Source organism: Myotis myotis, unplaced genomic scaffold (assembly GCF_014108235.1).
Source record: "Myotis myotis isolate mMyoMyo1 unplaced genomic scaffold, mMyoMyo1.p scaffold_m19_p_10, whole genome shotgun sequence".
In the NCBI taxonomy this organism is placed as follows: domain Eukaryota; kingdom Metazoa; phylum Chordata; class Mammalia; order Chiroptera; family Vespertilionidae; genus Myotis; species Myotis myotis.
In genome coordinates this window covers 44,864,889-44,889,909 of record NW_023416314.1, presented here as the reverse complement: position 1 = coordinate 44,889,909, position 25,021 = coordinate 44,864,889, and positions in this window count along the sequence as shown.

Here is a 25,021-nt window from a genome sequence, read left to right as displayed (position 1 = left end):
TGGGAACATGAACTTTGAAGAGAGCCTGGAGGATCTGTCCTGTATTTGTTCAAATCCAACGAGACTAGAATTGAATATTAAATTGGAGGTATGGGTCCAGAGGATAAAAACCAGGACAAAGAAAGCAAGAGGAACCCTGGCCAGTTTGGCTTAGTGGATAGAGCTTCGGCCTGCGGACCCAAGGGTCCCTGGTTCAATTCTGGTCCAGGGCACATACCTTGGTTGCAGGCGCCTCCCCAACCTGGGCCCTGGTTGTGGCGCGTGCAGGAGGCAACCAATCCATGTGTTTCTCTCACATGGATATTTCTTTCTGTCTTTGCCTCTCTCTTCAACTCTCTCTAAAAAAATCAATGGAAAAATATTCTCAGGTGAGGATTTTAAAAAAAAAGAAGGAAAGAAAACAAGAGAAGCAGGCACAGAAGTCAGTGACTGCCATTATGAGACTGCTTGTAGTTTAATTGGGATAGGTTTGCAGAGTTTCTGAGATCCATTAAAGTTGCACGTGACCTCCACGAACATGAAGCAATTTCCTTGTAGTATTAAGTCAGAATAAGTCTGCGTGGGTTGTAGAAAAAAATGGGAACATAAATTTGCACAAGCTCCAATATGCATCCCTCAGATTTAGTCTGCTCTAGTTTCTTGAAAATTATTACTATTGGCCGCAGGATATTCCATTGAATGGATACATTATAGTCAATTTACCCATTTCCTTATTGTTGAAAATTTATGTCATTTCCATTTTTCATTAATATTATACTATGATTAACACCTTCATACATACACTTGTATTTCTATTAAATATTACACTAGATCCTTAGGATAGAGTTGTAGAATTTTAAGATGTAATCTGATTAGATTAGTGGTTTATAAAGATAATTCTGATGGAAGGGGAAAAGAATTTGAAATAGGGAAACAAAATAGGAGATATTAGCAATAACCCAAGTAAAAAAGTAATTACTGAACTAAGGAATTGACAGGGACAGTGAATACAGGTTTCAAATACTTAATATCCAATCAAAGTTGGATATAATACAGGGGCAAAAGTAGGTTTTTACAGTTGTTCATATAGAAAATAATACAATAATCCTATATAATAACAGGCCAATATGCAAATTGACTGAATGGTGGAACAACCAGTCGCTATGATGCGCACTGACCACCAGGGGGCAGATGCTCAACACAGGAGGAGCGCCACTCAGCCAGAAGCCCTGAGCCGGCTGGGCTCATGGCTGGTGAGCACAGCAGCGGTGGCAGAAGCCTCTTCCACCTCTGTAGCAGTGCTAAGAATGTCCAACTGCTGGCTCAATCAGACATCCCCCAACGGCTCCTGGATTGCAAGAGGGCGCAGGCCAGGCCGAGGGACCCCTCTTCCCATTAGTGCACGAATTTCGTGCACCAGGCCTTTAGTTAAATAATACAAAAATAAACTGTTTCACATACTCACAACTGTAAACCTATTTCTGCCCCACCCTGTATTAAAGGGAGAATTGGACATCTGAACAGGTGTAGGAGGAAGAGAGAGGAGGAGTTCAGGTAATTTCTTGGTTTCTAGGAAGTGCACATGTTGAATTAAGGTGCCTCTGAGACATTTTGAGGGACATATCAAGTGGCCCAGTGATGCATCCCTCCAGCTCCTGCATTAAACAACCACAGCAGTGCTAAAGATATTACATTTAGTTGAAGTTGAGTGATAAGGTGCATACTTAATAAGTCCCTCCATCCCAAAGGAAGTCCCCAAATAGTTGAGCAATCATATTCTTTTCTCCAGTGCATATGGTTTTTTCATTTTTCTTCAGTTACTTAATTTATATATTTTCTACTTGTCTAGGCAGATGGCAATAAACATACTGTGTTTTCTCTGACAGATTATTTGGTTTCTGACACACAGAGTGTACTATGTTTATACCAATCCATTGCAATATTTAGCTTTCACATCTCAAGGATATATACATTTATAAACTTTAAATAAATTATTGATAATTTTTAAAAGTTTTAATTATCAAAATAAGGTACAAATATTTTTATATATGTAAACTTTCATAGGCTGGATATTTGTGAGGAAATACATAATGTAATGCCATTGGGTTTATATTATAAATAGAAAATTTCCTGAGTATCAAATATAACGCACTAGGACAAAAATACAAATTATAATGTCGTATCTACTGAAGGCTCTGACAACCTGACCTCATGTTTCTGTAAACGTGAACGGAACATGTGCTGAAATGTGCCTAAGTCATTGGTATCTCCTTTCTAATGGTGAAAATCCAGGTTCTAAAAATAAGCACATCCTAATTCCAGAAATGGTGCGGTGAAGAGGAGATAGGAGTGAGGAGTGTGGCCAGTACCATGTGAGCCACATGAGAAAAGAAGCTGCTCAAGGCTGTGGAGGGGAGCATGCACTGAGAGAAAACATATTTGGGACTGGCATGGAAGTTCTGTAGTTGACTTTAATAGGAATCCCACATCCCTGGCCGGTGTGGCTCAATTGGTTGAGTGTTGTCTCATGCACTGAGAGGTCCCAGGTTCAATTCCTGCTCAGGGTTCATGCCCGGGTTGTGGCTCAATCCCCAGTAGGGAATGTGCAGGAGGCAGCTGATCAATGTTTCTCTCTCTCTCTCCCCCTTCTTCTAACTCTAAAATCAATAAAAACATATTGTAAAAATGTAGGAAATCCCACAAACCATTTTCTTCTTTGGCACAAATTTTATTTTGAAATAATCTCAAACTTACAGAAGAATAGTATATACAGTACATAAAAAAACACCAAAAACCTTCAAGTGTGAATTGCTGACCTGATGTCCCATTACTCCCTGAATACTTTAGTGTGTGTTTCCAACAAGCAAGGATATTATCTTAATAATGAAAATATGAACATCAAAATCAGGAAATTAATGTGGCATGTTAATATCACCTAAGCCTCAGACCCCACTTAAGTTTTTCCAGTCATCACAATAATGTCCTTTATAGCAAAAGGATCCAGTTTAGAATTACATGTTGTATTTAAGTATTAGGAAGTATGTGTTGCGTTTGTGACTTCTGAAGATCACAGGCCAGTTATTTTGCATCACGTCTCTCCATTTTGGGGTGTCTGATGTCTCCTTATGACTAGAATCAGAGTACGCGATTTGGCAGATACATTAGAGAACATGATGTGTTCTTGTCATGCATCTATCAGGTGACAGAAGATTGCAATTTCCCCATCACTGATGATGCCAGCTTTCATCATTTAAGGTGGTTTACGCACTTCTTTACTGTAAGTTACATTTTTTCCTTTGAAATTAATATGTTTTCTGAAGACATTGTTTGAAAGTATGTAAATAGTTTCAATGGGATATGTAAATATCTCATTGTTCATCAAACTTTCTTGTCAATTTAGTTATATCAGAATGGACTATTGTTTCCTTTTTTATTCAATGAGTTAGACAGTTGACCCTTAAACAGCCCTGGGGTTAGCAGTGCCTACCACCCACACAGTCAAAAATCCGTGTTTAATGTAAGTCTGCCCTCCAAATACATAAATTCCCAACCTCCAGTTGACCCTTAAACAACTCGGTTTTGAACTGAGCAGATTCAACAGAAAAACATCCACATGTAAGTGGACCAGCGCAGTTCAAACCCATGTTGTTTAAGGGTCAACTGCAATCCTGATTTATTTTGATACTCAAATGGCTTTAAAAATGGCTCTGATGTACTTTTGACACGTCTCATCATTCTTTCAGCACCTCCTTGCTTTCTGGTATAAAAAGATGTTCTGGGCTCATTTTGCAATTTCCCTGCCCCAGCCTTGGTATCAGCCATTTCTCCAAGGAGCATTGGTTTCTTTTATTTTCCAATAAAATGCTATTTAGAAGCCAAAATCTGGGCATACATGTGCCTTGGAGGTGAAGCCTCTAGGCCCTCCCAGTCCACAGAACATTCACACCATTATTTACATCTACCTGTATTTCTATATCCATCCGTATTTACAGAAGTCCAGGAGTTCACACCAATAGCTCTAATTCCAATCTGATGCCATAGGTTCATCCATATTTGTATCTCTCCTCTGTCACAGTGACAAATATTGTGGGAATTACCCTTATTATATTTGTTTGAAAAAATAAATCTCTGTGGCATGAAACCAATCTTCCATCACTGCCTACCTTCTTCCCTGCATGGATGCTCACCTCTACTTACTCCAAGTCCAGGATCTTTTGACAGGAAGCCCCTCGGTACAGATGATGCCCTCGCTACCCCTCTTGGTCTCTGACTTCCCTGCCAGCCTGCCCCTCCATGTCAACACATGCATATCCATGCCTTCTTCAGGTATATCACCCTCTCAGCACCTTGATGTGACCACCAAACCAGAAACTCTCTGAACCCTTTCCAATGGAAGTTTCATTAGAGAGACATGACTGCTTACACTATTAGCCATTGGTGATTAACTCAATATCCAGTCCTCCTCTCCCTGAAGATCAGGAGGTGGAGCTAAAAAACAAAACCCTCTAATCCTGGCTTTTTTTTTTTAATATATTTTATTGATTTTTTACAGAGAGGAAGGGAGAGAGACAGAGAGTCAGAAACATCGATGAGAGAGAAACATCGACCAGCCGCCTCCTGCGCATCCCCCACCGGGGACGCGCCCGCAACCCAGGTACATGCCCTTGACCGAAGTCGAACCGGGACCCTTCAGTCCGCAGGCCGACGCTCTATCCACTGAGCCAAACCGGTTTCGGCCCTGGCTTGGTTTTTGAAGTCACCAGCCCTCACCTTGAAATTATCTACACTGACCCCAACACCCGCCCTTGTCGGGAGTCATCTCATTAATATAGAAAAGACACTCTTCCCTCAAGAGATTGCAAAGGTTTTAGGAGTTCTGTGCAAGGAACCCAAGACAAAGACAAAATGCATACTTTCATTAAACCACCGTGGAGAAAGCTTTACTGACTCTTAATTACTTTATCGCAGTGGGGACACCCATGACCTGAGCTCACATTCCCCTGGTGAGAACTTGTCATGTGATCACACCCAACAGTAACGGGAGCTGAACAGTATAGTCAGTGTGTGCTCAGGTAGGAGTCTCTGCCACAGTGCCAGACACAACCTTTCTGAATTAAGGTTGTTGCCTTAGTATACTTACTGGTGGCTCCAATCCTTGCTTGCTCTCCCCTGGCAGTAACTGAAATGTTACACAGAATTATAAACTGACACGATGATTCTTTAGTTCAATTTATAAGAGCACGATTAAAACAGTGTCCAGGTTCTCAGAGAGGACCAAGGAGAAGTAATGCATGCTGTCCTTGAGTTAATACCAGTTCCCATACAACTGATCTGTAGACCTGCTGCTGTATAACAGTTTTACAAAATTTGTCCTACAACTATGTAAAGGATGCCTCTGAGCATTGTGGAGTGCAGAATAGTCCAGGTATAGATGGTGGCCCTGTTCCCCCATTCTCGGTAAGTAATTAGCATAAAGGAGATGACAGGAGACACATGCATAGAAACTACAAAAAAGAAAAATGAAATCAAAACTTTACCTTTTCAGAGAAATTAAAAGGGATATTCTATGAATCAAAACATCTCTACAAAGAGATGAAAAGATCAGATACTAAAAAGCAAACGCCAGTGTGGAGGAGGGCAGTCATGCCACAGGAGGTTGATTTGACTAGTTGATTCTACATCAGATTATAAATGAATTTTAAGATCTAAAGGTTAGAACTCAATTTGTTAACACTGCTTTTCCCTGGGGCCATGTGTTATGGGGAGTCCATGAGAGAAGCACTTTCGCTTTTTACTTTTTACATTTTTGTAGCATTTGATTTGTTTAACATGAAATGTGAATTATTTTTTATTACTTTTCTTCTGGGGGGAGGGTGGGCTTCCTTTCAAGCATCTCTCTCTATTCATCAACAGACACACAAATCCATTATTACAATTTTATATAGCCTGTATTCTGAAACCTTCATTTTTCATTCAATAAGATCTTTCCAGTCAATCAATAGAGTCCACTTGCAAGAGCTGCATGAAATTCCTACCTAATTTACTTTACGAGTCCATTACTGATGGACATTAAGATGGTTTCACATTTTCATTGCAAAGAGATCGGTAATGCACATTCATTCTCCTTAGGGTAAATTCCCAGAAGTGTGCTGCAGAATGAAATTTTTTACATTTCAAGATATACTCTGCACCCCTTTCCTAAGGTGATGTGACTGTTTTCCACTCTCAACAATACTTGCTATCCCTCACAACTGCAAATTTGAGGTTGGCAATAATTTTAACCTTTGCTGGTTTGATGGAGGGGAAAATACTATTTACATTTTACCAGTGCTTCCTTGACTATTTGAGGGGCAGGCGGGCATGGCAGTCAGAGACCAAGTGGGATAGGGGGGGCATTATCCATTTCTCCAAGGAGCATTGGTTTCTTCTATATAATAAAAGCCTAATATGCAAATCAACCAAACAGCGGAATGACCAGCAGAACGACTGGTCGCTATGATGTGCACTGACCACCAGGGGCAGACGCTCAATGCAGGAGCTGCCTCCAGCCTGCAGGCCCCAGGCCAGCCAAGGCAGGAGCCCCCCAATTGCCCCACCGGTTGCCCCACAGATAGGCCCTGATTGCCGGCCCTGATTGCCTACCTGTGCATGATTTTTGTGCACTGGGCCTCTAGTTTTCCAATAAAATGATAAAGCGTCCTCACAAGAGGACACTTTTCCAGTGATTTTTAAAGAGAGTGGAGGGGAGAAGGAGAGACAGAGAAAGAGAAACATGGATGTGAGAGAGACACGTTGATTGGTTGCCTCCATCAGAAGGCCCCGACCAGGGATAAAGCCTGCAACTGAGGTATGTGCCCTTAACTGGAATTGAACCTGAGACCCTTCAATCTGAGGGGGAACCCTCTTCTTTGTGTTCTTTGGTAATTTGCCTTAAAGTATTTTGCTAATTTTTCATTAAAACATTAAATATTTTTCCTATTAATTTGCAAGAGCTCTCTATTTACCTGGGGTATTCTTTGTCTAATATTTTAAAAAATAATTTTCCAATTTGCCTTCTATCTTTCAACTTTTTATGGTGTTTATTTTTATACAGAATTTTTATTTTTAAATAGTCATTTATCAATATTTCCCATTATGTTTTCTGATGCTGAGAAAAAGAAAGTTCTTCCCCAAGCCACAATTATAATCCCTAATGACTTAGTATTTCGTGATTTCAGCAAGAATTTAGTAAGTGAGGTAGGAATCCAGGTCTTTTTTCAAATGGCTAGCTAATTGTCTTAACTTCACTTACTAATCTAATTTAAAAGCTACCTTCACAGACATAAACTCCCCATAAACACTTGGTTCTCAGTCTGAAGCTGGATTCTTCCCATAGTTCTTTTGTACCAGTGACGTATGCATTTTCATTGCTTTAACTTTATAATGCATTTTAATATCTACTCGAGCAAGCTGCTTTCATTAGTCTTTCTCAAAAATTTTGAGTACTTTTACGTATATATTTTTGTACTTGTAAAGTTGAAAAGAAATTTTGTTGGGCTTTTATTGGAACTGCACTGAATATGTGCACAGACATAGACTATGACCTCTTTCTATATACACACAGTCTTTCTATCCTAAAACAATATGGGCCCCCTCCTTTACGGTCTTTGGTAAAATCTTATAATTTTGTAAATTTCATTATTTGTGTTATAAACAACTGGTGATATTTCAGTTGTTATAGTAAATTATATCTTTTCCTATTCTAGCACATGTGCACAAGGAGACATATGCCAGGACTGTAAAAAGAAAAATAGTATGTGATCTAAATGTCTACCAATAGGGGGAAAGGATTAAATGAACAACCATCGAATTGTAACATTTTCAAACAATGGACTATGATACAGTGGTTTAAATGAGTGATCTAGATCTGCATGTATTAATATGGATCAACTTTGAAATCACAGTAATTAATTTTTAAAAGGTTGCCAAATAAGTATGGAATGATCTTACTAATATAAAATGTTATCTAAAACAATATATGTTTTATGGATATGAACATATTGGAAAAAGGAAGAATTCTATACTCAGGAAGAATCCTAGTACTAACTCTCTCTCTTTGAAAATGTGGCTTAACCAAAATCAGAGTTTACTCTTCTGCTGCGATGGATAATCCCAGGCTGCTTCAAGCACATCAAGCCCCTGCTCCTTCTGTTTACTCAGACATCCTTAGCCACGGGCACATGACAATTGCTCCATCGCTGGATACCTCATCTTTATTCCCGACTGGACAAAGGGCAAGGGCAAAAGACATAGAAGGTGTGTCCCAACTGAGCATACCACCCTTTAGGAGTTTTCCCAAGAGCTACACTCAACAAAGTCTGCTTATATCTCACTGACTAGAACTGAGTGGTAGCAGTCCTCCCTATCTGCAGGGAATACGTTCCAAGACCCCCAGTGGACACCTGAAACTGGGGATAGTATGGAATCCTATATACATTGGGTGGGGCAAGTAGGTTTACAGTTGTGAGTACTCGAAACACAGTTTATTCTTGTATTGTTATTTATTATTGTATTATTCTATTATTTTCCATACAAGCAACTGTAAACCTACTTTTGCGCCAATCTGTACTGTTCCCCTCCCCCATACATACATACATACCTTTCACTTAAAGGAAGCACTTCACGCCTTCTCTTTGGCTTATCTGAATTGCTAACATCACTACTTTTGTGTGTTGGAGCCATTCTTAAATAACTAAGAGCAACTTGAAATCAAGCACCACAATACTGAAACGTGGATCTGATAACCCAGATGGCTAGCAATTGACTACCTGGTGGGGAGCGAATATGTTGGACAAAGGGAAGAGTCATGTCCCCTGCAGGATGGATCAGAACGGCTTAAGATTCACCATGCTACTCAGAACGGTGAGCAATTGAAAGCTTATTATTTCCATTTAATACTTTTGGACTATGGTTGACTGTGGTTAACTGAAACCACAGAAAGTAAAACTGGGATAGGATAAGGGGGTACTACTATACATAGTTAACCCTATATGGAAGCGGTTCTCAACCTGTGGGTCGCGACCCCTTTGGTGATAGAATGACCCTTTCACAGCGGTCGCCTAAGACCATCCTGCATATCAGATATTTACATTACGATTCATAACAGTAGCAACATTACAGTTATGAAGTAGCAATGAAAATAATTTTATGGTTGGGTCACAACATGAGGAACTGTATTTAAAGGGCCAGAAGGTTGAGAACCACTGCTATGGGGTCTTGTCTGGATTTTTTTGGAAAGCACCTTGTAGATTTTCAACAAAGCAGGTGAGGTTTAGCAGTATTCAGGGGACCGTGCTTATCTCAGACTCTTTTAGTAGTAGGTTGTATGCATTAGCATCAGCCCTCAGGATGTAACTATAGGCCCAGTCAGTGGTTGCTGGAGGGCACAGTTGCCTTGAGTCAGGAGATGATGGGGAAAATCTGGTAATTATGTGCATTTGGGGCAACCCCTATTTTTTGCTTGGAAGTTTGAAGATTTAGACACTGCAATGATTCTTTTTTTGGTGATTATAACCCAGTTTTCTTTTCATTTTTAATCCTCACTCGAGGACATGGTTTTATTTATTTTTAGAGAGAGAGGAAGAGAGAGAGAGAGAAAAAGAGAAGCATGGATTGGTTGTCTCCCGTACATGCCATGACATGGGATCCATGTCCTGACCAGGAATCGATGCCCTGACGGGGAATCAAACTCGCAACCTTTTGGTGTACCAGACGACATTCCAACCAACTGAGACACCCAACCAGTTTTCTTTTTAAGAAGAATTAGTGTCCTAACATGTCAATACTTTTTATGTGGTCAATTATATTAACTAATTCTCACTCATTCATCTCTATCTTTTACTCTGATGCCTAATAATAAAATAAATGTATTTTTCTGGCATCTCATATACAACTAAAAGGCCAGAAATAAGTCACTATTTTTGCATGGATGAAATTATCCGAACATACATTTAACTAGACTTTTTAACTGTGTGTACAAGTAATTTGGCATTGGGAACAGTTTCAAGAAAATATTTTTCTATGTTTTATTACTGATATATCAGAAACAGAAAAAAAAAAAAACAACTTTACTGTATCCCTATGATGGCTTTGACAATACAGATTTTCTGGACATATACATGCTCTGCATAGTCCCCTTGTCAACTGCCTACATGACAATATTTTTTCCCAGACGGTGTCTTTGAACTTTGTGTAAAAGAGTAGTGGACCCCAGGTTTGAGGGAAATGGTTCAGTATTTCCTTTAGCATGATTACCAACATTTGTTATTTATTTATTTATTCTTTATAGTTCATAATTTAGACATTAAGTTTCTGCTTTCTTTTGATCAAATTACATTTTGGGGAGATTCTCCTAGAATTATAGCTGACGTCTGTATGATCAATTATTCTGGAAAAAAACATACAAAATCATTCCAAAATTAAGACACAGAGATCAATTTAAGTTATATTTAAGTTGCTGCTGTGCTGCGTTGAGCTTCATAATTGTGAAATTAGTTTATTTTCTTATACTGATCACATCGACTTATTGATGAAAACATGTAGGCATTTAATCATGAAAACACTTGTTCCTTCAGGCCATTTCACATGTCAGTGGAAACTCTGTGTGCCATTTCATTTGGATTTACCAGATGACAAGATCTGTCATATCCACTAAAATGAGATTTGATAAATAGGGAAGTAAAACCCCCCCAAAAAACCCTCTCACATAGTTGTACTCATTACTTGATATTCTACTTCAGTTTTGTGCCCTATAAATATAATCCTATATAATAAAAGGCTAATATGCAAATTGTCCTCTTAAGAGTTTGACCAACTGGGAGTTCAACCGACCGGGAGTTCGACCGCTCACTATGACGTGTGCTAACCACCAGGGTGCGCCGTGGAATGAAGGACGACCCTGGCCAGCAGCTGGGGTAAGGAAGGCCCCAGCTGGCAGCCGGAAGGCCCCGATTGGCCTTGACCGCCGGCCGGCCTAGGGACCCTACCTGTGCATGAATTTTGTGCACCGGGCCTCTAGTAGATCATTATTGAATGCACTTCTAATAAAAAAAAAAACACGTGACTTGCCAAAACCGGTTTTGCTCAGTGGATAGAGCGTCGGCGTGCGGACTGAAAGGTCCCAGGTTCGATTCCGGTCGAGGGCATGTATCTGAGTTGCGGGCACATCCCCAGTAGGAGATGTGCAGGATGCAGCTGATCGATGTTTCTCTCTCATCGATGTTTCTAACTCTCTATCTCTCTCCCTTCCTCTCTGTAAAAAATCAATAAAATATATAAAAAATAAAAAAAAACAAAAAACGTGACTGCCAGAGGCCTAGGGGCTGTGAGAAGGAGTCAAAAGAGTCAACCTGGGCAGGGGATTAGAACAAGGAAACAGCTGTCAGATGCTTCCAAGAGTAGGGGGAGAGGTGGCCTCTGTAAAGTCCCAGGAGAGAAGAAGTCAGCTTCAGGTAGCTGCCACACTTAGAAGCACTAACATCCACTCTAACTTTAACAGTCAAATTAAGATGCTGGGCCTTTATCCACCCCACCTTTCTCTTCACTCTGCTCTGGAGAGGCCATAAACATCATCTGAGAATCAAGAAAGGAGGAGGAGGAGACAGGAAAAAAGAGAACTCAATCACGCACCCTCCACCAATGCAGGCTTTCTAGTCTGAAACAAAACTCAAATTGGGGAAGAAAAAAATTACATTTATGGAAGCAACCGAGGCGTCCATTAATAGTCAATAGGTGAGTGGATAAAGAAGTTGTGGTATATATACACAATGGAATACTACACCACGATAAAAAAGAATAAAATCTTGCCATTTGCAACAACATGGAGGGATCTAGAGGGTATTATGCTGAGTGGAATGAGTTAGGCAGAGGAAGACAAATACTGTATGGTTTCACTTACATGTGGAATCTAAAAACAAAACCAAAGAAACAAAACAAACTCATAGAAACAGAAACCAAAAGCATGGTTACCAGAAGGAAGTTTAGGGGAGGGGGGCGGTGGAAAGGGGAAAAGGAATTTAGTCAACAATATTGTGATAAGTTTACACGGTGATAGATGATTACTAGAATTAGTGGGGTGATCACATTGTAATGTATAAAATGTCAAATCACTCTATTGTGCACCTGAAACTATATAACCAATATAACATTGTATACCAACTATATTTAAATTAAAAACTACATTTAATCAAGTTTAGAGTTTTATAGTATAGAGGACTGAAAATTTAAATGCCAAGAATAAGAAAAAAATTATTTTATAGAGACCAAAAACTAGGAGAACTCACTGAAATTTCACCCAGAAACATGAAACTCACGTTGAAATCCAGGTTTGAAAGTGTAGTTGTGTAAGGTTGTTTCTATTTGCATTCTACTCAGTCCAGCTCATTCAATAAAACTTAAGCTTTACTATTAAAAATTAATCAACTTCATGTGTTCTAAACTATGGGATTTAATGTTCTGGAAATTTTTAAATTTTAATACAGTAAAATATGTCAAAAGTATTTATTTTATATGTATTTGTGCTATGTATTAAGAAATCCTTTCTTATCCAATTTCATAAATATTTTATTCAATACTTTCTTCTCAAAATTTCTAAGTTTTGTTTTAAACATTCACATTTTGATATACCAGGAGCTCACTTATTTTATGTATGTGTGAGATAATGAACTCAGTTTTTTATACGGGTAACCAATGATCCCACCTTCATATATTCAGTCACCCATCATTTTCCCCACTGATTAGAAATGTCACTTTTGCAATAAATGAAGTTTCCATACTTTCCTGGGTCTATTTGTGGGCTTTCGAATCAGTCCTTTGGCCCATATAACAGTGACTTCATATCTTAGGTTTATAATTGTAAATATAATAGAAAATCTTAGACTAAAGATGGTTATATCATGATCAAAGAACAATGGACAATAGTTACCTGAAATGTAAAGAATAAATCATTTCTGGAAAAGATATCAAGGGTAAAAAGTTAGTGTTAATATGGCAGATGGTGAATGAAAAAGTCTCATGATATAAGAAGGAAAGCTTTACTATTAAAAATTAATCAACTTCATGTGTTCTAACCAACCACAAGGTAGCCCATATTCTGTTATCCACATTCTGTACTCTCAGTCGTTTTCATATGTACCTCTTTCCTTTGGGGTCTGAAAAATTATTGAAAATGTTGGAAGGTATGAAAGAAATATCACTAAACTTCACCTTAAAGGCAATTCCTAAAATAGATATAAGAATGAAGATAAAAAGTAATTTTAAACCCCTAGTTTAAATATTTTATACTCAGGGTTTCTGGTATATATCAGTTTTATAATAATTATACCACATATGCACTTTGACAGCTTTTTGAAAATTTAGAGCATTTAGGAGATTCATATATTCAAAGGGATTCTAATTAAAGGTTTAGATTGTTGATTAAATTTGCAATCAATGTTTAAATATTTGAGGAAATTTAATCTGTGTAGTGACTAAGTTTATCAGTTTATGTACATGCTGTGTAAATATTCAGTGGATGTTATTAATATTTAAGTGAATTCTAGATTCATATGATTAATAAACTGGAAAATAAAACTACTTATAAATAATAGCGTTTATTCTTCTTCCCACATAGAAATTATCTGGACACACACACACAAAATCATCTCACAATATTGTCATTTTTCCCTGGTCTTTTTCTGCAAAATGGCTTTTCTATTTTTGGCCCATAATACCTCCCTCAGAATTTCAGAATTAGCTTAGTAAATTCTGTAAAAGTGCTCTGTAGTTATTTTAGTTGAAGTTGCACTGAATCAATAGATTAATTTGGAATCAATTTTCCTCATTATGAGAACACATGGCATTTCTCTGTTCCTGTTCTAAAAGAAAATGCTTCTAACATATTCCCAATTAGGATGATGTCTTCTTGTGACGGTGATGCTGCTAAAAAACCCAATGTCATTATCATTCTCACTCATTTGCATATGACTGAGATACTAGACCCTTATCAGAGATAGGATTTGTAAGAATTTTCTCCTATCCCATGATTTATCTTTCCACTTTCTTATAGTAACCTTTGAAACACAGAAGTCTTTTATTTTGATGAATTCTAATTTATCTATTTTGTCTTTGGTCTCTAGTGCTTTAGGTATCATATCTAAGAAAAAAATCACCTAATCAAAGGGCATAAAGATTTAGTGCTGTTTCCTTCTAAGAGTTTTCTAGATTTAACTCTTACCTGTAGGTCTTTGATTGATATTAAGTTAATGTTTTGTATATGGTATAATGTAGGGGTCCAAATTCATTCTTTTGTATGTAACAATCCATTTGTCCAAGCCCCATTAAATTTCACTTATATGTGGAATCTAATCAACAAAATAGGCTGATGAACAAATAGGCCCAGAGACATGGAAGCATGCAACAGACTGATAGATCTCAGAGGGAAGGGGGGAGGGGGAGAGATTAACCAAAGAATTTAGATGCATAGCCCATGGACACAGACAATAGTGCAATGAACACCTGGGGTGGGGAGGGAGAGGATGTAGAGGGTTAAAGGAGGGGAAGATAGGGGATATCTCTAATACCCTCAACAATAAAAATAAATTTAAAAAATACATATGGAAAAAAACTTTTTGCCTATAGAATGGTCTTGCTGCCTTTGTTGAAAATCAGTTGATAAATATACACAATGGAACACTACTCAGCCATAAAAAAGAATAAAATCTTATGTTTTGCAACAGCATGCATGGACCTAGAGGGTATTACGTTAAGTGAAATAAGCCAGAGACAGACAAATACCATATGATGTTACTTATATAATAGACAAACAAAATAGAACAGACTCATAGATACAGAGAAGAGACTGACAGTTGACAGAGGAGAGGGTTTTGGGGGGACTGGGTAAAGGTGAAGGGATTAAAAAGTACAGATTGGTAGTTACAGAACAGTCACAGAGATGTAAATTACAGCATAGGGAATATAGTCAATAATATCGTAATAACTACGTATGGGGCCAGGTGGGCACTAGAAATACTGGGGGACCACTCTGTAAAGTGCATGATTGCTAGCCACTATGCTGTACATCTGAAACTAATACAGAAGAATGTTAAATGTAAATTGTAATTTTAAAAAAAGTAAAAATAAATTAGAAAATCAATTGACTATAGATGATTGGCTTTATTTCTGGACTTTCAATTCTATTCCATTGATCTATGTTTTTCCTAGGTCAGTACCAGTCTTATGATATGTTGTTTTCAGTGTACAAGTTTTATACTTATTTTGTTACTAATGACCCAGGGTACGGATTGGTGCACATTGAAATTAATTAGAAGGTAGCCAGCAGGGCGGGACTGGGCCAACCTCCTGCAGTCCCTCCCCGGAAAGCCACACCTGGGGTGGCGCTGTGGCTCAAAGGGCATCTGTGGAGTGAGGGGGGGTCCCTCTGGCAGGTGGGGTCCTTTGGCCTGGCCTGCGGGGATTGGGCCAAAACTAGCTCTCCGACATCCCCCACAGGGTCCCAGAGTGCAAGAGGGCACTCTGCAAAGATGCTGTCATACAGGATGTGGAACACAAATGCAAGTGTGTAGTAACCAGATTCAGGCAACAGTGCCCCAGCAACAACATAACCCATGGCCGAAGGTGGAATCATGTGGCCCATGAGGAATCAGGCTCCCTCTTCTCTGGTTCCAGGGTGTGTCACCCGAGAACTGCCACTGCCAAGTCACTGCAGCTTGGCAGCTCCTACATTGAGTGTCTGCCCCCTGGGGTCAGTGCATGTCATAGCTACCAGTCGGACAAACACTTAGCATATTAGCCTTTTATATATATAGATATTTATTTCCAAGTATTATAACTTTTTGATGCTATTGAGAATAGAATTGTTTTCTTAATTTCATTGTCAGATTTTTCACTGCTGGTGTTTTGAAATACAATTGATTTTTATGTATTGTATCGTGCAACTTTACTGAACTCACTTATTAACCTCTATTGTTTTGTGGGAAAGGGGGATTCTTAAAATTTTCAATATACAAGCTCATGCCACCTGTAAGGATAGTTTTACATCTTCATTTCCAAACTGCATGTCTTTTAGTTCTTTTCTTTCCTGATTTCCCTGGCTAAAACCTCCAGGAAAATGTTGAATAGAAATGTCAAAAGCAGATGTGCTTTTCTTGTCGCCTCATCTCCTAGTCACACAAGTATACTTTAAATCTCTTTGTCTCTATGGGCAATGTTATGAATGAGTTTCAAATATATTTCTTCAAAATATCAAATTCCCTTCTCAATAGTTTACATTATAAGAGTTTTATATTATGGAGTTGATATTCTTGTCTTAATCTTTTCCTTTAATGACTATATTCTTCATTTCCACGGTATTTTAATTGTTCTTTTAAAATCTGTTTTTCTCCATGCCTATTTGTTACATAACTGATTTTATTTTTATAATGGGAGGTTTGCCTTCATGCACTTCTTTAAATACATTCAATACACTGATCTTATAACCATCTATTCTAGAAATGTAATAACATTTGTAATGAATTCATTTTTTTCACTTGATTTTGTAGGCTTTCTTAACATTAAGTCTCTTCATATGTTACAATTTTGGCTAGCAAGCTCAATGTTGAATGTTAAGGTGTTGTTGTTTTTTTCCTTTTTTTTTTTTTTAATTTTCCCACTTTTCTTCTGTGTTATCCTTTTTAGTTGTTTTGCAGCCCCCCAATTCTCTGGTTTAGTATATGTCCTTTTAAGTATAATTTAGTTTACTGCTCCACTGCAATACTGGGGATGTGGCAGATTTGGTGATAGAATTCTGGGTAGCTTAGCTATGTTCCCAGTTCCCTGGCTTTCTATGCCTGTAAACCTAGGAGTATATCCTCAGGCAATACTCGGCACACTCAAAATTATTTATTTCCAATTTTTTCCCTTTAACCACGTCTTTCTAAAGAATACTTGAAAAAATTTTTTAAGTCTTGATTAATGGTTTATCATTCAATACTATTCTTTTATCTTCTGCCAGATATTTCTACTGAGAAGTCAGCTATTAAGATAATCATTATTGCTTTGTATACAATCTATATTTTCCCCCTAACAGCATTAAAGATTTTCTTTCATTCTTGTTGCTATGCAGATTCACTATGAACCTTTTTAGGTTCTAGGAGTACACTTTCAGTCTAAGGACTCATATATTTACTTGATTCCGAAAATTTCAATTTTTTATCTCCTCAGATACTTATCTTTCCTCTATTACATTCATTTGAACTCCAAACAAATAGATATCCTTCCTGCCTTTTCACTGCCATTTCACAATGTACATATCATACTTATACCTTTTCATTGTGTCCATTGTCCCAAACCAGTCATGTTGACCCCAGGTAGCCCCAAGAGTGTGGGGAATGTGGGGAGCAGGTAAAATTTGGGAAGAGCACCCATGCCCCTGCCATGGCTCCAATGGATGACAGTACCTAACCATTCTGCCCCCAATTTCCACATTATCATGTCAACCTTGTCTTTTTAGGCTCCCTGCCCCCAAGCGCTGTGTGGGCTATGCCCATTCTGCCCTGGGTGTAAGCCCAGTGGGTCCTTCATAGAGCAGAACCCTGAGTGGACTAATTGGCTGCACTGGCTCCATTTTGCTACTCACACTTTCCCTGGCCTCCTTTCTGGGTGGCCTCTCTCCTCCTTGTTTGAAATCGTCAGTGCTCTAATGCCTATCAGTGTCCAGAGATGGTTTTAGCAGTTATCCCAACAACCCCAGAGTCCCACTTTGACAAATGGGGCTCTGGCTGATTCAAAACACAGTTTTCCAAAAAGGGTACATTAAGCCCTTGCAGCCATGTCTACAGCCTCCAAACCATATGGTGGCCTCCGTGAAAAGAGCACTGGGTTTAAATTCAGAAGTTTTCATCCTGGCTTTGAACGTAACAATCACCATAATAAGTGATTATTATAATAATGTCTGTCATTTATTACTTGCCTGAAATGTGCTTATTTCTCTTCTAAGCACATTACACACATTCCTCACAAAGATTTTACAAAGCAGTGTTATTTTTCCTATTTAACAGGTAGGGCTTAGGGAACTATAAAACAGATTCTATGGTGAAAAAAAAAATCTTCCTCTTCTCTTCCAGGGAAGTAGTTCTCAAAGTTGTGTAGGGATCTGGGTCAAAACTATTTTCATAATGATACTAAGATTTTATTGTTGTTTTTCCTCTAATTCTCTCAAGAGTATAGCGTATAGCAGATCGAATTCAGAAGCTGTCTTTTTTCAGCCAAACCTTAGAATTACAAAAAGGTAAAACCATGTTACTCTTCTATTTTTTAAAATTTTGTAAAATGTGGTTATTTGTATATATCAACATATTGTTTATGTTAACATGTAACTGATTTATTGTTATAATTAAAAATAAAATAATACTTTTTAAGGTCTCAGTTTTTACTTCTGATGTGGTAAATGTCTACAGATATAACTCACAAAAACAAAGCTCCTTGTGGTCCTGCATAATTTTTAACAACACAGAGGAGACATGAGATAAAAATAAAATTGAAAACGACTACCCTAGAGTAATCCTACTCTCGAGCAACAAACGTATTTCTGATTGCTTAGGTATCTCCCTGTTTTCACTAGGTGTATAAAAGTAAAAGCGTATTTAACACACATAGACATATACGTACCTTTCCCCTCACAAATGGAAATATACAGCTGACTTTAAATGGTTATTTTACATTTCTTGTTATATATGTTTGGTGTGTTTCATATGAATTCTTCAAGAAGCTCAGACTCTGTATGACAGGCAGACATGTAAGAATCAGAGAGGAGAAGTGGGACAGAGCAGGGAGAGAAGCAGGCACATAAAAGGACACATCTACGGCTTGTTTTGTTTTATGACTTAAATTCTTAACAGAATGTTACACGTTCTATTATCTGAATAACTTTCATGTGGTATTCTATGACTTGACTTTATTAATGTTCACTCACTTATTCTTTTAATTTGAGGTAATTATAGATCCACTTGCAGCTGTCAAAAATAACACAGAGAGATGCCATATACCTTTTCTTTACTCAGTATTCTCTAATAACTTGTTGCACTGACACTGATACAGTCAAGATACAGAAAAGTTGGTGGGACTGCAAGCTGGTGCAGCCTTATGGCAAACAGTATAGAGATTGCTCAAAAACCTAAAAATAGACATACCATAAGACCCAGCAATTCCACACCTGGGGATTTATCAAAAGAAAATGAAAATACTAATTCAAAAAGATATGTGCACCCCTATTCTCACTGCAGCATTTTTTATAAGAGCCAAGATATGGAAGCAACCTAGGTGTCCATCGATAGATGAATGGATAAAGAAGATGTGGTACCTATAGAATTGAATATTACAAAGCAATAAAAAAGAATGAAATCTTGCCATTTGCGACAACATGGATCTTCAGGGTATTATACTCATTTAGTCTTAGGTAACACATTTTGGGGAGAGAGATAAATTTAACATGTGTTGGATATAAATCACCAGTTTTTCTAATTATTATCCAGCTATCAGGGTATCATTTAATAGTCTTTTCAGTTGATACTGATTGCTTCATTATACAGTTTTAAAGGTTCTATTCTGTTCCAATGATCTCTTATATTCTACTAGAGGCCCAGTGCACGGATTCGTGCACCGGTGGGGTCCCTCAGCCTGGCTTGTGCCCTCTCGCAATCCAGGATCCCTCAGGGGATGTCAGACTGCCAGTTTTGGCCCCATCTGGCCTGCAGGGATCGGGCTGAAATCAGCAGTCCGACATCCCCTGAGGGATGTAGTAGTGAGAGAAGCAGCTGGCGGCCAGCAAGGAGCCTGAGCCCAGGCTGGGCGCCGCACTGCTCCCACTCATCCTGGCCCCACTGCACCTGCCACCGCCGCCACTCGGTAAGCTCGCTGAGTGGCACTCCAGCTATGGGAGCACACTGACCACCAGGGGGCAGCTCCTGCATTGAGTGTCTGCTCCCTGGTGGTCAGTGTGTGTCATAGCGACCAGCCAGTCATCTGGTTGCTTAGGTTTTTATATATATAAATGGTAGAATTAGAACCAGAAATCAAATATTTAAGCATTTACGTGTTCTAATACTTGATAGAAGAGGCCACTTCCCTGCTCTTTGTAAACTCCAAGATTATGTAATCTGTTCATTTTCCATGTGAAGTTTAGAAGCACGCTTTTTTTCTAAGATAAAATCTTATTGGAATCTCAAATTATTTGTAACTTATAAACTGTTGGAAAATAATTATTTAATTAGTTTGGCATCTACTGGTGGATGTAGACCTCTGACCACATATAAAAGAGGATTTGACTCAATATTTATGGGAAACTCTTCAGGCTCTGTCTTACTCCCTATGCATGTTCTCCCTCCTCTCCGAGTCTATTCTCTTACTTATTTAAATAAGCTTTAATACAGACCTTTGGTCTTGAACTTATTTTTCACTTCACTCTTTATTATTGGTCACATCCTTTGGACAGTTTCCTTGGCTCCAGCCTCTGTCCCCTGCTATGTTTTCCTCTATTGCTTTGATTCTATTATTCTAGACCAGTGGTCGGTAAACCGCGGCTCATGAGCCACATGCAGCTCTTTGGCCCCTTGAGTGTGGCTCTTCTACAAAATACCATGTGCGGGTGCGCATGTACAGTGCGATTGAAACTTCGTGGCCCATGCGCAGAAGTCGGTTTTTGGCCTAGGCGAGTCTATTTTGAAGAAGTGTCATTAGAAGAAGTAGGAGGTGTTGGTCGGTCGGTCGGGCTATGGAAGACGTGGTGCAGGTGGGCCGCGGGATACGCAGCTCAGGGGAGGTGCGTGATTCACGCACGAGTTGAGTAAGCCAGTCAGTCAGCAGTCTCACTATGCAGTGGTTAGTGCTAGTGACGTCCGCAAATCGCACGCGGGTGACAAAAGTAAAGTTTATTAAGTTAATTTTAGGGAACGTTGTGGAGTGAAAGAAGATGTAGTGTCGAGGATTGAGAAAGGTATGTTGAGATGGTTTGGACATATAGAGAGGATGAACGAAAGGAGATGAAACAAGTATACAAGATGAGTGTGGATGGGAGAGTTGGAAGGAGTCGACCTCAGCAAACGTACCTCAATCAGATTGAGGACGTTTTTAGCAAAGGCCAGTTTAGGAGTACCCTAATTAAGTTAATAACAATGTACCTACCTATACAGTTTAAGTTTAAAAAATGTGGCTCTCAAAAGAAATTTCAATCATTGTACTGTAGATATTTGGCTCTGTTGACTAATGAGTTTGCCGACCACTGTTCTAGACTATTTGCTAGGCTCTCCTGTTTTCCTCTTCCAGCTCTAGATTCTAGAACACCAGCCAGAGTTTACAGATGTTTATTCTCCCATCTATTAATGTACCTTGCCACATTTGCTCAAAACTTATATTTATGAAGGTTTTATTATTTTCATTAAGCCACTCATTGTTGTGTGTGTGTGTGTGTGTGTTTGTGTTATTGAGGGAGAACCTTTCCTGTTTAGACTCTCCATTTATTATTAACTGGAAGATTACAGAATTTTTTTGTATTACAACTGACATGTCTTCTGTATTAAAAAATTAAGGCTTTTAGTTTTTACCAAATCTTGGAAGTTTTCTAACTATACAGTTATTTATCTCACAAATAATAAACTATTATTTCAATCTTAACAGTATTTATTGCCCTCATCAATGGAGTAAGAGAACACAGTATCACTGGCCAGACATCATTTCCACAAGAGTGAGCTTTGGTGCCATTGATGACAAAGCACCTTCATTGGTGAGGTGGGCCACAGGAAGTACATGCAATCCACAGACCTGAGAGACTTGTTGATGCACACGTGTGAAATGCTCACTGCAGACTTTGAAAAACAACAAAAGGAGAATTTACAGAGCGGAAAATATGTAATGGTAAGTGAGGACCAGGGCTGGAAATATCTAGTTTATTACCAGATCCTGTTTATGATTGTTAATATGCTCCCAGACTTGTGTGACCAGAGTGATATGAAGTAGACAACATCAAGTGTGAAAATACACAAGAGCTGAAGGATTTCGATGAAAATGAAAAATGAATTCTAAAAATCCCTAGAAATAGCAAAGAAGGCAAAGAGGGTTAGTAGCTCAAAAGATAAATCTCAAATCTCGATCCTAGAAAAATATGGGCAGACTCAGGAACAACTAATAGGCCTACATGCACTTAGGAAACAATGATAAAGATTAGTGTATTTAAATCCTTAGTGCTTTTTCTTTTCTTTTTTTGTTAATCCTCACCTGAGAATATTTTTCCATTGTTTTTTTAGAGAGAGTGGAAGGGAGAGAGACATTGTTTTTTAGAGAGAGTGGAAGGGAGAGAGAGAGAGACAGAAATATCAATGTGAGAAAGATACATCAATTGGTTGCCTCCTGCATGCACCCCGACTAGGGCTGGGGAACCTGAAACCAAGGTACATGCTCTTGACCAAAATCGAACCTGGGACCCTACAGTCTGTGGTCCAATGCTCTATCCTCTGAGCAAAACGGCTAGGGCTAAATCCTTAGTTCTTAATGGCGTTCCTAAGTGAAAATTGTGGCTCACAATAATACAGAGATATAAATGGTGTAAATGTTTCAAAGGGAGCAAGTTTCTTTGGCTATACTTACTAAATAATGGATCTAATTTTTAAACCATCTCCGCTATCCAACAGAGGCTCTCATGTAAATTCAGGAGGAAATACCCTTAGGTGGTCTTGGAAACGAATGAGAAAGTGCTACATTTATGTATTTTAAACTGCTAAGTTTAAAACCAACTGAAACCCTTGAGAATATTTTTAAATGTTAGAAAATTGTTTCTACATTTTTTTAGATATTCAAAAAGGAGAGTTTTATGAGTGACACATAACATTTTCAGCAGCAAAATCACATAATGAAAATGTTTCCAAAAAATCCCTTTCAAAATGTTCACTCCATACTTGAATTTATTTCATTAATAAAACATCAGTTTCCTTGAAAAATAAATCAAATTAGTTTATTTTTTCAAACACACTGCTAGGTAGTATACCAATGGCACACAGTGAGAAAAAGGTCAGCAAATGTGAAACGCTTACTTTTTTAAAAGAGAAAAATGTGTAGTTCAGCTTTGACAAGTAAGTTTGACAATTATTTCCATATTTCTTGTTAAGAAATTTTATGTGTTGCTCAAAAGATTTTCAGAATCATTTCTCATTTCATAAATAAGTATTGTAAAAATTCCTCTACTAGTATTAAGGAAAATAATGTATTTCACTAGATTTATAGATTATAAATGCTAGAAAAACCTAGGACAACAACAAAAAAAGGTGAGACGAGCTCATGAACCCTACCACCATTTTACTGGGTACAATCTGTGTCACATCTGATTGTCTAGTAGTTGGACAAAGCCCACTGTCAGTCCACATATTACACATTAAGGCAATATTCTAAAGATGGCAGAGTGGGACAGTGACATCCTGGGTTCTGGATGTCGTTGTCGTGCTGCTGAGTTAAGCAAAGCAGGCTCATCTACCACCAGATTCTTGTCGTGTGAAATGGCCAAACCTACTTTTAAGCCACTTTGCACTGGGAGTTCTTTTCCCTGGCAGACTGGTGCATTCTAATGTGGACACTGCCTCAGGGTCTTGCCCTCACTGTTGTTTCTGATTGGCGTGCTCTTAATCATTCAGGTCTCTGCTTAAATGCCACTTCCTTCGATTCAAGCTACTGTAGCCTTACTCTACATAAGTTATTCTCTATCGTGTTAAGCTACGTAATTTTCTTCAAAGAATTTTGTTTCCGAAATGTCCTGATTTGCTTATTTTATAACACTTTCATTTTCAATCTCCCTTATGAAAAGAGACTTCGTCTATCTGTTCGCTGCTGTACCCCAGTATGAAAAGCACTTCCCAGCACACGATGACATTCAATATTTGTTGACTATATCTTGAATTTTATTTCCTGAATCTTTTCCACAGAAAGCCTATGCTCTAACATACTGAATTTCTAGCAAATCACAGAATGCAATCTATTTTCTCTTGATACTCTGTCTTTGAATTTTCTGTTCCTTCTACCTATATGTCTATTGCTCCTAGTTCAGTTGTAAAATGTAAGGTATCCACTCTGTGCCACGTACTGTATTTTATATGAATATGAAGTTTAATAAAATAAAGTTTCTACCACAGTGATTTGTCACTTCACACCACTAGGATGGCTATAATCAAAAGAAAAAAAATGTGGCAAAAATGGGAAAAAATTGGAGCCTCATACACTGCTGGTCAAATATAAAAAGATGCATCCATTTTCAAAAACAGAATGGCAGTTCCATAAACTGTTAAACATAGTTTTCAAACGAGTTAGCAATCCTACTCCTAGGTATAGAGCCAAGAGAACAAAAAACACAGGTCCACACAAAATCTTATACTTAAATTTTCACAGGAGCATTACTTACTGGTATAGTAGCCAAAAAGTGGAAGCAACTCAAATGGCCGTAGAATTACGGGGTGATGGCTACAGGGTGTGGGTTTCTTTTTGGAGTAGGGAAATGGTCTAAACTTAAATTTGGTAATATATACATATATCTGTGAATACAATAAAAGTCACTGAATTATATACTTTAAATAGGTGAATTGTATGGTATATGAAATATATCTCAAAAAAGCTGTTAAAAATATATAAATCACCAAAAATCACAAAAGTAAAAATTTTGCCATCTCTAGAAGTCTTCCAAGATTGAACTCGAGTTTTTCTCCTCAAGGAAGTCTTGGTTTTGTGTCCCTGTTTAGTGTGCCTGCAGGATCCTGCAGTTGCTTCTATCGTAGCTGGAATCACCTGCTCTTGTAAGTTTTGTTCCTTTATTTCTTCCATCACACAAATATTGAATGTCATTGTCTACTGGGAAGTGCTTTATCTCTTCCTTGGGAATAGGGAAGGTGTCTTTCTACTCTGAATCCCAAGAGTTTAGAGCACACATAGTAGCTGCTTTAGTAAATGTTGGCTGAAAGAAAGAATGTGAAGAAATAATTGAATTAATAACAAAGAAAGG